The sequence below is a fragment of the Nomascus leucogenys genome, chromosome 3 (assembly GCF_006542625.1).
Source record: "Nomascus leucogenys isolate Asia chromosome 3, Asia_NLE_v1, whole genome shotgun sequence".
NCBI classification, from domain to species: domain Eukaryota; kingdom Metazoa; phylum Chordata; class Mammalia; order Primates; family Hylobatidae; genus Nomascus; species Nomascus leucogenys.
Window position 1 is genome coordinate 129,459,554 of NC_044383.1, and position 12,964 is coordinate 129,472,517.

The following is a 12,964-nucleotide window of genomic DNA, read 5'->3' on the forward strand; positions in this document are numbered from 1 at the left end:
GACAGCCAGGCCACAAGTTCTAACTCTCCACTCAAGACTGGGATGTTTTCTTACAGCAAAAACCAAACCTGATACCATCCCAAATTTTTCTTTTATCATTAGCATTTTATTTCCTCAAATGTGTTTACTTTGCAGTAACAGTACTGTCAAAATATCCTGGACAAGGGTATCATGCCCAGGACTATTTAAAGAAGGGAACCCTTTGCCATTTCCACAAACCCCAAAATAGCCTAAAATGTGAGAATTTGCATCAGATCTCACTGCCATGCAAATCAGAGAGTGGCTTGCAGGGTGGCCTTATTTATTTTGGTAAATGCATGGGCAGGGGAGGTAAAGGGGCTGTTTGAAATGCTTTTAAAATTTTTAGTTTCAAATTATTGAACCCTCCAAGAAAAAAACTCAGATTTTTCTAGGGATAAAATAAAGCAAACCTTACTTCAGATATGTGTAAAACATAAACACACTTAACACTCTTGAAAGCTATATTGTCGACTATTTGAAAAGAGGGCTGGGAATATTTTCTTCTTAATGAATAAGTAAATTCACTTCACCTGAGGACTTAGTACAAATGGGCTCCTACATCATCTTTGCTGGCCCTTTCCCACCATGGTGTAAGGCTATGGTTCCTCCATCTCTTCTGGGCATGGCCACCACTTCTCACCTTCTTATCTTGATGTTCTACCCAACCGTGACTCCAGTTATGGTACTTACCTGGGGTTTGCCTCCTACCTCTATAATTTTCTTCACCCCAATCTGCGCTACTGGTGCTTCGTCCTCAATCTTCTTCTGGGGCCCAGGTCTCTGCATGACCTCCCATTGGCTAAATTATTAATTGTTAATGGGAATGTATCTCTGGGTCCCTGAATTGCTTCCTCAATTTGGTATCACATAAAATTAACTATCAAGGATGAGTTGTTATTAACATGAATATGGAAAGGTAAACATGCAAGAATAGCCAGGAAAGCAATTAAAATAACATCTGTGAAGAGAAATGCTCTGGTAGACACTGAAACATACTAGAAAGCCTCTATTAACAGTCTGGGCCTGACCACAGGAATAGAAAAATAGGCCAGTGGGATAGAATAAAAAGTCCCCAAGGAGACCCAAGACATGGAAATGTAGGTGTATCCTACACAGGTATTGCTAGGGCAAAGATGGGGAAAATTTCCAATGTGGTAGCCATTGGAAAAAGATAAAATCTGTATTGCATACCACATATAAGAATAAACTCCAAATGGATCAGGGATCTAAATGTAAACAGTTAAACTGTACAAATACAAGAAGCAAATATGGGTGAATTTTTCTTTAACCTTGATATAGGGACTTAAAATCCAGAAAAATTAAATATTGATAAATCTGTCTACATAAAATAATTAAAACATTTTTATTGCAGGAGAACCATACACAAACTCAAAAGGGAAAAATATGTATAATTTATAACACGGATAAGGGGTTAATATCCTCAATATTCAAATAATTCTTAGTGAGGGAAATGATTAAAGTTACCTGAAAAATAGAAAAAAGACATGAACAGACAACTCATTTAAAAGCATATATATGGCATTTGAACTTATGAGAAGATATTCAAACAACCCATAATTAAAGACATGCAAGTTAAAACTATTGCATTTCTCACCTATCAGATAAGGAAAAATTTAAAAGTATGACAACACATTCTGTTGGCAAGAATAGAGGAAAACAGGTACTCTCATGCATTGCTGGTGGGAACATAGATTGGCACAACCCTTTTAGAGGGGGATTTGGTGATGACTAACAAAAATGATTCATCCACTTACTTTTCAACTAAGCCGTCCTACTTCTAGGAATCCACCCTAAATATACATCTCTAAACGTACAAAAATACATATACACAGGTTATTTATTATGATATTGGTTGGAAAGAGCTTGAATACTTAAGAGAGTAGGTGAATAAACTATAGTACACTCAGTGGAGTACTATGCAGCTGTAAAAAACAAGTGATAAGGGATGCCTATGAACTGATATGCTGTGCTTACTAGGGTATACTGTTAAGTGAAAGAAGCAAAATGTGAAAAAATAAAAAAGCTTGCTATCTTTTGTGTAAGAAAAGAAATGAGAAATTATACACATATCTGCTCAATAGTGCAAAAATAAAGAGAGAAAAGATAAACCGAAACTAATGACTAGTTACACATAAGGAGAAGGGAATGACTCCTAGTCACATACAAGAAATAGGTAGAATTGGGTTGGAAAGGATGGGAAAATGAGAGCAGGATAGAATGGATAGTGGGGGGCAGAGGAGTGACTCTTTTCTGAGTAACCTTCTTATAAAATTCTGACTTTTGGCAACCATAGTAGTGATTTATGTGCTCAAGATATATAGATAGACAAAATCAACAGGGATGATGAAAGAAATCCAAAATGGAATTTGTATCAGTCAAGAATCCAAGCCAGGAGGCACAAGTCATGCAGTAATTTGAATAGAGAAGTTCAATATGAACAGGGAAATAACTGTGAAGGTGTAAAGAGAGCCCTAAAGAATATTCTAGAGCTGAAAAAGAGTACAAAAAGAATGAACAAATTTGGAAGTGGCCCCTCTCCAAGGATGCGATTGAGATCTCATGGGAGATGATGGAGATACTCAATAAATACTAAAAATTAATGAGTTTTCTGGGCCCAGAGCTGTACCACAGCCATCAGGCAAGTAAGAAATACACCCTTTGGTAGGCATGCCAAAGCTGGCGGGAAGAAATTGCAGCCAGGGCCAGCAAGCCAAAAGCAACCCCCTGGAGTGCAAGTAGTCAAGACTGGCAGAAGGGCATAGAGAATGATTCAGCACATTAGGAGCCCACTCATCAGCAGGGCAGCATGACACCTGAGGGGTGCAGTGTCTATTTTAGGAGGGTCACATCGAGGTGGTCACTAGGCCAAGGCCAGAGCTGTGAGCTCACTAAGGCACCATGTGGTCTGAACAAGCAGCTGGGACAAAGCGGCACTAAATTTTTTCCCGCACACTGCTGGCCGTCGTGTGGTAGGAGTGAAGAGATAAAACAGCAGCACATCGGGGCTGGGTGCAGTGGCTCACGCCTGTAATCCCAGCACTTTGGGAGGCCGAGGTGTGCGGATCGCGAGGTCAGGAGATCGAGACCATCCTGGCTAACACGGTGAAACCCCGTCTCTACTAAAAATACAAAAAATTAGCCGGGCATGGTGGCGCCTGTAGTCCCACCTACTCCGGAGGCTGAGGCAGGAGAATGGCGTGAACCAGGGAGGCGGAGCTTGCAGTGAGCCTAGACCCTGCCACTGTGCTCCAGCCTGGGAGACAGAGCGAGACTCCGTCTCAAAAAAAAAAAAAAAGAAAAAAAATAGCAGTGCATGGTGAACCTGTGGGCTTTGGAACCATCCAGATGTGGATTGTAACGTACTAACTGTGTGATGCCAGGCTAGTTACCTAATTTCCCTAAGCCTCAGTTTCCTCACCTGAAAAATGGGTCATCATAATAATACCTACTTTATATTATTTATTGCAATTATCTCTATATTTATATTATGATTATCTATATTCAATAGATGATATTTGTAAAGAACTTACTACAAACTCAACCAGCAGAATTCATAATCGTTTGATATGGTTTGGCTGTGTCCCCACCGAAATCTCATCTTGAATTGAAATCCCCATAATCCCCACGTGTTGAGGGAGGGACCTGGTGGGAGAGGACTGGATCATGGGGGTGGTTTCCCCATGCTGTTCTCATGATAGTACATGACTTCTCACGAGATCTGATGGTTTTATAACTGATAGTTCGTCCTTCACAAGCACTCACTCTCTCCTGCTACCTTGTGAAGAGGGTGCCTGCTTCCTCTTCCACCATGATTGTAAGTTTCCTGAGGCCTCCCCAGCCATGCAGAACCATGAGTCAATTAAACCTCCTTTGTTTATAAATTATCCAGTCTCCGGTGTTTCATTATAGCAGTGTGAAAACAGACTAATGAATAGTTGTTATTGTGATTGTTGTAATGAGCCACATCAATGACTAGTTCACTTCTCCTTGAACAAACTATATACTACACATTGAAGGCCCTATTTAAGGACAGGCAGATACCCCATAGGTTATGTTTCTAAAGGTTTGATATAGCTCATTGTAAGTAAATCCAGGACATGAAATTTTAAACTTACAAAACAGAAAAATAGTGGGTGATTATTTTTATTAAAACATGATTCATGGCTTCTTTTGGAGCAAGTAGCATTTGGTTTCCTTTTAATTTTGCAGAAACAGAACTGTGACATAAAACAAAACTGTTGTTTGTGTATTGCCTTAGGCAGACTGAGAAAGGGCCACTGCTGGGCGACTTAGGCATGGGAAAAATCTGGCTTAATAATAAGCCTTAACAATGTTGACTCTTTCAAAGGGGCAAAGAGAAGCCAAAGTCTCGCATTTATCTTTTCCAAACAGATTCTGAACTACTTAAATGTGATGACATAGATCAAATATTTGAGGTTAAGGATTGCTTGTAGGTTCATGCTTTTTCCTTTAATCCGTTTTTTGAGATAACTCCAGGAAAAATAATGGGCAAGCATAGAAAAAGGGTGAGTATAGCTAAACAGGATCCTATTTCAGTAAAACACTGCAATGTCTGGTGTTTCTAGTAATGCATTTATTTTATGAAAAGGATATAAAATCAAACACTTCTGTGGCAACTTCTCCATTTATATAAGGGATACAAAATATCACAAATAAAATATGCCACTCTGCTGTCTTCCAAATATTTCCAATAATCCTTTAAGTCTAGGAACAAAGGCTAAATTCCTGAATAAATTATCTTATCTTCATAATCTGCTCCAAAGTTTTGGAAACCCTAGCTTTTGAATATTAACCAAAAAGTGTTTCCATCCAGTCATTTGGAAAAGCAACTGAAATTCATGCTAATTTTAACTTAAAGAAGTTGTTTTGCCATCTGTTTTTTTTTGTTTTGTTTTTTTTTGTTTTTTTTGAGATGGAGTTTCACTCTGTTGCCCAGGCTGGAGTGCAGTGGCAGATCTCAGCTCACTGCAACCTCTGCCTCCTGGGTTCAAGCGATTCTTGTGTCTCAGCCTCCCAAGTGTGTGCAACCATGCCCAGCTAATTTTTGCATTTTTAGTAGAGACAGGGTTTTATCTCTCCTAAAAATTGGCGAGGCATGTTGGCCAGGCTTGTCTTGAACCCCTGACCTCAAGTCATCTGGCCTCCTCAGCCTCCCTAAGTGCTGAGATTACAGGTGTGATCCACCATGCCTGGCCTGTTTTGTCATCTTTTACTGACTCCTTGTTGATCCCTATGTACTCTGACCACAGTAGAGATCCCAAAGCACCTTCACCTCTGAGTCCTCATCCAACACTGTACTCCTTCCCTTGGCAGTGACTTCTACCTTATATTGGTAAGAGCTGGTATATCTAGAATAAGTGTCATCCAAATCATTGTACTGATATCTCAACATTCATCCACCCTATGCTCCAGCCTCTGAACAAGCAGGGACTCTATCCTTCCTCAAGATTCACCCCTTCACTTGGGTTCTCAATCTCATGTCTAGAAAGTTCTTCCAGCATATCCTTTATTTTGGGTTTTCTTTCAAAAGTACATAGGTCTCCTTTAAGCTTTCCCTAAATATTTGCTATTTAGTTATCTCTATACTTGCTGTTTCTCTGCCAGAATTATCTGTCCCTTTGAACTTAGCATTATCCTTACTTTCCTATTGACAAAATTCCAAGGAATAATTATTTTCTTCTCCATCTTTGCCACTTCTGACTCTGGTGGGGACATCTGACTCAATCTTAACTACAAGCCTTTGCTCCTCATTTAGCACCACCTGAATCTTCCCTTCTCCTCATTTATTTCATTCTTACTCATCCTTAAAGGTCTAGCTTAAGCCCCTTCTCACCTGTAAAGTCTCACCAGAATCTCCCTTCTCTGTACTTTAAGAATACTAACTGTTGGGAGGATCGACTGCATCTCCTGGTTGTACTCCAGTTGTGCTTTGGGGAACTACACAATCCCCATTTCATCAATCTTGCCTAGCTATTCTTCCCTGGCCAGGGAGTGAGCCATGTATCCCTAGCCATGCCAACCGGACTTTCTCTCCCAGGAATATGAATCTTGAATGAAGTGAACAAAGAAGGAAATGGATAGATACCCATTCTGGGTGCAGGGTCCTGGTAAACCTGTCTTGAAGTCCCCACCCCTCGATCCTTGTAGGTACAGAACCTTGTCTTTCCTGCACTTGGCTCCCCAGACTTCCTTCATTTCTGTGAGTCACACATTTTTCCCCCCTAAAGTTAGCCAGAGTAAATGTCTGTCCCTTTCACCCAAAAAAACTCAACGAGGGCTCTCCTGTTGCCTTTTATTACTGTTTAATTTGAGGCAGGGGGCTGACGATGTCTTGTAAAACAAAGAGATAAGAAGTTTTTAAGGGCAGAAACTGTGTCTTGTGACCCTATATATCTTACACCACTTATGTACACTGTAATCAGACTCAAAATTTTCACTGAATCAACAAATACCACTACTTCCATTATTGTTTCAGCAAAAAAAAGTTCTTTAAAATTTGAGTATTTATTTTATGTATCTTCTGTAACTGCATGATAATAGGTATATATGAAAATCTTCATCTCTAAAACAAAGGAACTAGAATGATTATCTGAGACTATCTTTGATTCTATACTGTAGTTAAGGATCAGACATTAATTCTGTAAAGACATTCCGAGTGTCAGCTATTGACCATGCACTGTGTTAGGTACTGAAGTGGTGGATAAGATGAAAAAGACATGATACTGGCTCTGGCTTTAGCACAATTGATTTGAGTTATGTGATATTACTCTTACCAGTTTAACTTATGCCTTTTATAATGGTAGTACCTGGGATTAATTTGGCACTTTTTTTCCTGAAGCATTTTCATATATGACACATTATTTATTATTCCTATTGCATACAGGTGAAAACTGCTGTTGGATCACATGACTAAGATCAAAACCAGAGCTAAAAGAAGACAGGTCCTTTGATTTACAGTGATGTTCCTTCCTTACCTCTCCACTATAATAAGATACATTTCCTTTGGGACACAAATACTGGAATTATATTTTATTTAATTTCTGCTTTACATCCAACTCATGGATTTTTCTCTTGTTGTACAAGGTAAAGGCAGTTTCTGAGTTCTTACCAGAGGAAAACACCAGAAGTATTACTTGGTTACTGGTACATTTGGCTAACAAATATTTATTTAGTGCCTGCCAAACATAACACATTGGGCTACCCTTGACAATAACCCCAGTCAAGACATGTATATAGCCCCTAACCTTGCTGAATTTACACTCTTGTGGGAGAGCAGGTCAGACCCACCTAATGTGGGAAACCAGGATGAGAAGATACAACATATACTCAGGTTCCCAAAACTTTTATGTTCACAAAGAATCTGAATTGAATTTCTCAGTCTGCTCCGATCACTTGTACGTTGATTGAAATGTATCAGCTTTTTTTTTTCACCCTTCATTCTAGATGCAATGTCTTCATCTTCAAGGTATTCCTTCTCTCCAAGGTTTTTTCTTTTTTCTTCATAGTCTCCCTCCCTAACTCCATGTTTCAAAGTGATCCCCAATACCTTTTTCATCTGCAGAGCATTCACAAAGATCCTCATGGATCTTCAGTGGTCCTCAGAGTTCTATTCTTTCTTGATTCACTTGATGTTTTCTGATGATGTAAAAAAAATCCTTTCTTGAGAAGCAGAAAGCTGTCTCTGTTATATTGTCAATGGTCCAGGACACGACCAGAGGGCCAAGAGCAAAAAGGGTACCCCAAAGAATTTATCCTTTAGGAATGCAGTTTTGGCAAGCAGTGTGCCCTTATGCTATTTTGCTTCTAGGGTCAATAGAAGTATATAAAGTCAACTTTCTTCAAAACATGTGCCATGAAATTGACTTAATAGGAAAAAGGAAAAACAACAGTAGCAAGCAAGTTACAAAGCAAAATTAGGCTGGTACACATCTGTTAAAGGGGCAGTTGATATAAATCCACATTTCTCAATTGTTAAAATGTACAGCTTTTTGTATAGTCTTAAAGATGTTACTATCGTTTTTTAAAGCTGGACACCATTGATTGGAGTTACTATTATTTTTAAAAAAGCAATTTGTACAGGGTATCATTTTCACTTATAATTACTGCTAATATAGGCAGACTAGGACACTACCATGTTGATTTGAGATGGAGGGGAGTGAAGAATATTAAGAGATTTTAAGCCAGGCACGGTGGTACTTGCCTGTAGTCCCAGCTACTTGGGAAGCTGAGTAGTCAATTTCAAGAGCACCGCTTGAAGCCAGGAGTAGGAGACTGCAGTGCATTGTGATCATACCTTTGAATAACCACTGCATTCTAGCCTGGGCAACACAGTGAGACTCCCATCTCTAAAAAAGTTTTTAAAAATTTTTTTACAAAGAGACTTTACAGTCATTACATTTCTAAACTATGGCAAAAGAGAGAGCTCTAAAAGAATACAAAGTGTAAAAGGAGGTCAGTGATTTTAAAGTATATATTTCTTTGATCATAATACCAACACTTTTTCGGAGAATTTACTAATACTAATTACTCTTCACAGCATTCACATTACCTAATATCAACAGCTGCATTTTGTCTTCATTGGTGAAAATGCATAAAAAGGGAGTTAAAAGTTTATTCATATCTGGAAAGGAATTTGAGACATAGCTAGTTTCTAAATCTTGCCTTTAGAGTACATCTTTAAGAGCTTCAGCTTTGAGGAAACACAAACCCAGGTTGAAATTCCAGCTCTGCCGCTTACTATCTATGTGACCCTAGGGAAGCCACTTATTATCTAGGCCTTAGTTTCTCTATATGTAAAATGAGGATATGTCATAGATTGCAACAGTGGGCCCAACTGTTCACCATTCTCTATATCCAGACCTTCTGCCATGACATTTTCCAGTGCTCTCCCAAGGGATGGATGGAGTCCATTAAGGATGAAAGCCACACCTTTAGGCTTAGCCAAACAGACAGGTTGCAAGCAGAGGTTGAAATGGATTTATGCAATTAGGCTCCTCTGGAGCTTGTGATCAGAGCTTGTAGCTCTGCAATCACCAACAGAACATAATCAGCCCAGCCTATTGGAGGATGAGACACATGGGGGAGCTGAATTGCCCCATTCATCTCAACCAAGACCAGGCTAGATCAGTCTGCAGTGAGCCAAACTCTACATGTCATGAGCCAGCACCATCAAGACAGGCCAAGATCTCTTTAGCCAATCATGACAGCTTGTATGCCGCTGAGGTTTCATGCATTTTTTGTTACACAGCATTGCCGTGACAATAGATAAGTAATACATGATGGTAGTACCTCTTATATGCATTTCAATTTAAGTGGGAAAATATATGTAAATCACTTAGAACAGTACCTAATGCTAACCATAACAGCAAAACAATGATAATATGTTCTGTTCTTCTGGAGAAACAATTATAGAATATGCAAAAGTATTAGAAATTCATCTGTGGATTCTGAACAAGACCAGTCTCATTGAAAATGTTTACAAAATCATGAAATTTTACTTCCAGTTTTTGTAAAGGACCAAGATGTTGGCCCAACTGTGTTTTTTTAAGCTATAAGTTTAAGTATCCTGGGACCTGTTCTCATGAGTAAAAGAGTTCTTTCTTTTCCCTCTAGAAGATTTACTTTGTTAAAATTAAAAAAAAAAAAAATCCACCCCCACACCCCCAACACAGAGTAGAGAAAGACATTCAAACTTACAGCCTGCTGAGAAAAGCCAAAGGCTAGCCTCATGAATAAACCCAAGCTATGGCCAGGAACAGTGCCTTGTGCCTGTAATCCCATCACTTTGGGAGGCCAAGGCGTGCAGATCACTTGAGGCCAGGAGTTTGAGACCATCCTGGCCAACATGGCAAAACCCTGTCTCTACTAAAATACAAAAAAATTAGTTGGGCATGGTGGTGGATGCCTGTAATCCCGGCTACTCGGGAGGCTGAGGCAGGAGAATTGCTTGAACCCAGGAGGTGGAGGTTGCAGTGAGCTGAGATCGCACCACTGCATTCCAGCCTGGGCGACAGAGTGAGACTCTACCTTAAAAACAAAAACCCAAGTTATGAAGCTTTGTTCCCCCGGAGAACTGGACAGAAAATGACACTCATCACTGTCCTTTTTGTTTTTTTCCTATTTGGATAAACTTCTTGGAATAGTTTAGTATGATGGTTAGGAAATGTGAGCTCTGGAGTTAAAATTCTGGTTCTGCTACTCGCTAGTTTTCTCTTTCGTCACTCCTTAAGTGGGGATAAGAACAGTAACCTCCCAAGTTTACTGCAAGGATTATATAAAATTATAGCTGCAAAGTCCTTAGAGCCATGCTTGGCACACAATAGTCAATAAACATTAGCTATTACTAGTTATTCTAACAGATGAGTCTGCCTTCTGTCAGCTCCATTTCTAGCTAGCCTAGATTCTGTGGACCATGCTCCTATCTAAGCTAAGTGAGCCTAACAGGCCTTGATTCAAAACAGGTCACTAGTACTGAACTACCTATGGCCATCCTAAGTAGATATCGGAAATGGAATCTCAGATTTCATACCCAAATGTGAGGAAAAACCACACCCATGAGAGAGAAGGACAGGAGGCAGAGAGTTTGGACAAATGTCAAGAATAATGTTTCTCAGCCTGCTTCCAAGCCATCTCACCCTGCCTCTTATGAGAAAAGAGAGTCCAAAGTGACTTTCAACTGTACACTGTAGTGCTGCCCACTAGCACAGAGACAAATCAAATGATCTTTACCTAATCAACTAATAGCATGAACAAAGAAGTGACTGTCCCTCCCTTACACACCAATGTGCTTCCTTTTTTGGCTATGTCTCTTCTTAATCCGGTGAAATTAACCACTGGAGCCATAGTCTACCCTCAGTGCTGCTGTCCTACTCAGGTAACGAGATCAGGAGAGAATTCAAGAATATCCTGTCCTTCCTTCATGGAACCACTTCCTCAGTCCTTACTTCTCTTCCTCCATATCCTCCTGATGTTAAAGAGAGGGCCTTCATCAATGTGTCTTTGTTGTGGCCCCCAGAAGCTGCTGAAACAGATCAGGACATTGATTACATCGGCCACAATGCCACGATTAGCCCCAATTGTCTTGCTCATCTCGAATCCTGCTCAGTATGTTACCCGACCAAGCAGAGTGAACAAAGAGCACCAGATGAAAATATGGCCCAAATAATATGCCAGCGCCGTAAAATTCTTGAAATTTACTGCCACCTTATAAAAGTTAACGATTTGAACATTTTCCCATTATCAATTCAATCTGTTGCTCCCACAGAGAAATCTCAGTCCAAAGTTCTGCTCTACCCTTTTTCCCTTTACTGGCTCAGTTACAGGCAGAAGAGATGGTATTTGGGGATCTGGGTGGACTCTGGGATCCTTCTTCAGCAGCTGCACCTGGGCCATCTGCCAGTACAATTGGAGTAGTGCCTTAGCACCTCCAAAGTTTGATTATTTCAACCCTAAGACTCTCAGTTTCCTCTTTTCTAAAATACCTAAGGGTCAACAGAACACATGAGAATATCACAGCACCAGTCTTAATCCCACAAAATTCAGAAGCACAAATTCCCAGTTAATAACATAAACATCAATTTCCATTGGATGGGTGTTCCCAAGCAAAAGATAACTTTCCCAGAGCCTAACCCATGTTATACTCCAGACGCTTGTTGCTAGTGCCAGTTACAGACCATTATAAGGATTTGGTGTTATCTATGTCTGCAAGGAAACAAAAAAGTAGAAGGGCCTTTTCCTTTAGATTTCAGGATGCCAGTGAACTTATGCCAACTGTTAGAATTCAGGCCGTGGGTAGTCAAGTTCACAGGAGAAAGCCTGTATGAATCGTGTTGTGTACTCCTTGCCATACTTTGCCTACATAACAAGTTTACATCCACAATTAAAATGACAACTTAAAAATAAAGATGAAGGATGTTCTATTGCACTCATTGCTAACTCTGCTATTGCCAAGAGCAATCACCAGTGAAGAGACAGAACCATCAGTATTTGAATTTAAATGTTGAAATAATAATAAAGCCTATGGTCTCCCTAAGGTTAGTTTATAATAAAAATAACTTCTTGATCCTGGAAAACTTATCTGGTTTCTTTCTTCCTTTCATTCTCCACTTAATGACTGAAGTTATTATTTCCATGGTGGTCTCCAAACCACACTTGGTTTCTATGTAGATTGGCATGTCACCTCCAACAATTTCACCAGCTGCCTTTTCCTCTCAAGAGAATATGATTACAATATTAATCCAGCTTCTGGACTAACCTAGCAAGAGAGTTACATAAATTTCTACACAGCACAGCACTTGCTGTTAAATATGTAACATGTCCTCCCTTTCATTTTTTTATGCCTCCAGAGTTAAGTCAGCTCCTAGCAAAGCAGATACAAAAATTTTACCTTCCTGGCCGGGCGTGGTGGCTCATGCCTGTAATCTCAGGACTTTGGGACGCTGAGGCGGGTGGATCATGAAGTCAGGAGATCGAGACCATCCTGGCTAACACTGTGAAACTCTGTTGCTACTAAAAATACAAAAAATTAGCCGGGCGTGGTGGCAGCCACCTGTAGTCCCAGCTACTCAGGAGGCTGCGGCAGGAGAATGGCGTGAACCTGGGAGGTGGGGCTTGCAGTGAGCCAAGATCATGCCACTGCACTCCAGCCCGGGTGACAGAGCAAGACTCTGTCTCAAAAAAAAAACAAACAAAATATTTTACCTTCCTGCCCCTCTACTGCTTGTTCTTTCTGACTTCTCAATATCAAATTTGAATAATTGCAAGCCCTAGTCCAAAATGTTGGTTTCCAATGGGCAGAAATGGGCTGGAGGAAAACATCTGGGGGCCTAAGCTGAGCCACTGTGGCTTGCCAACTGTCTGGCAGCTATGACCTTTGCAAAGCCCCCGGTAAACAGAGGGCCTG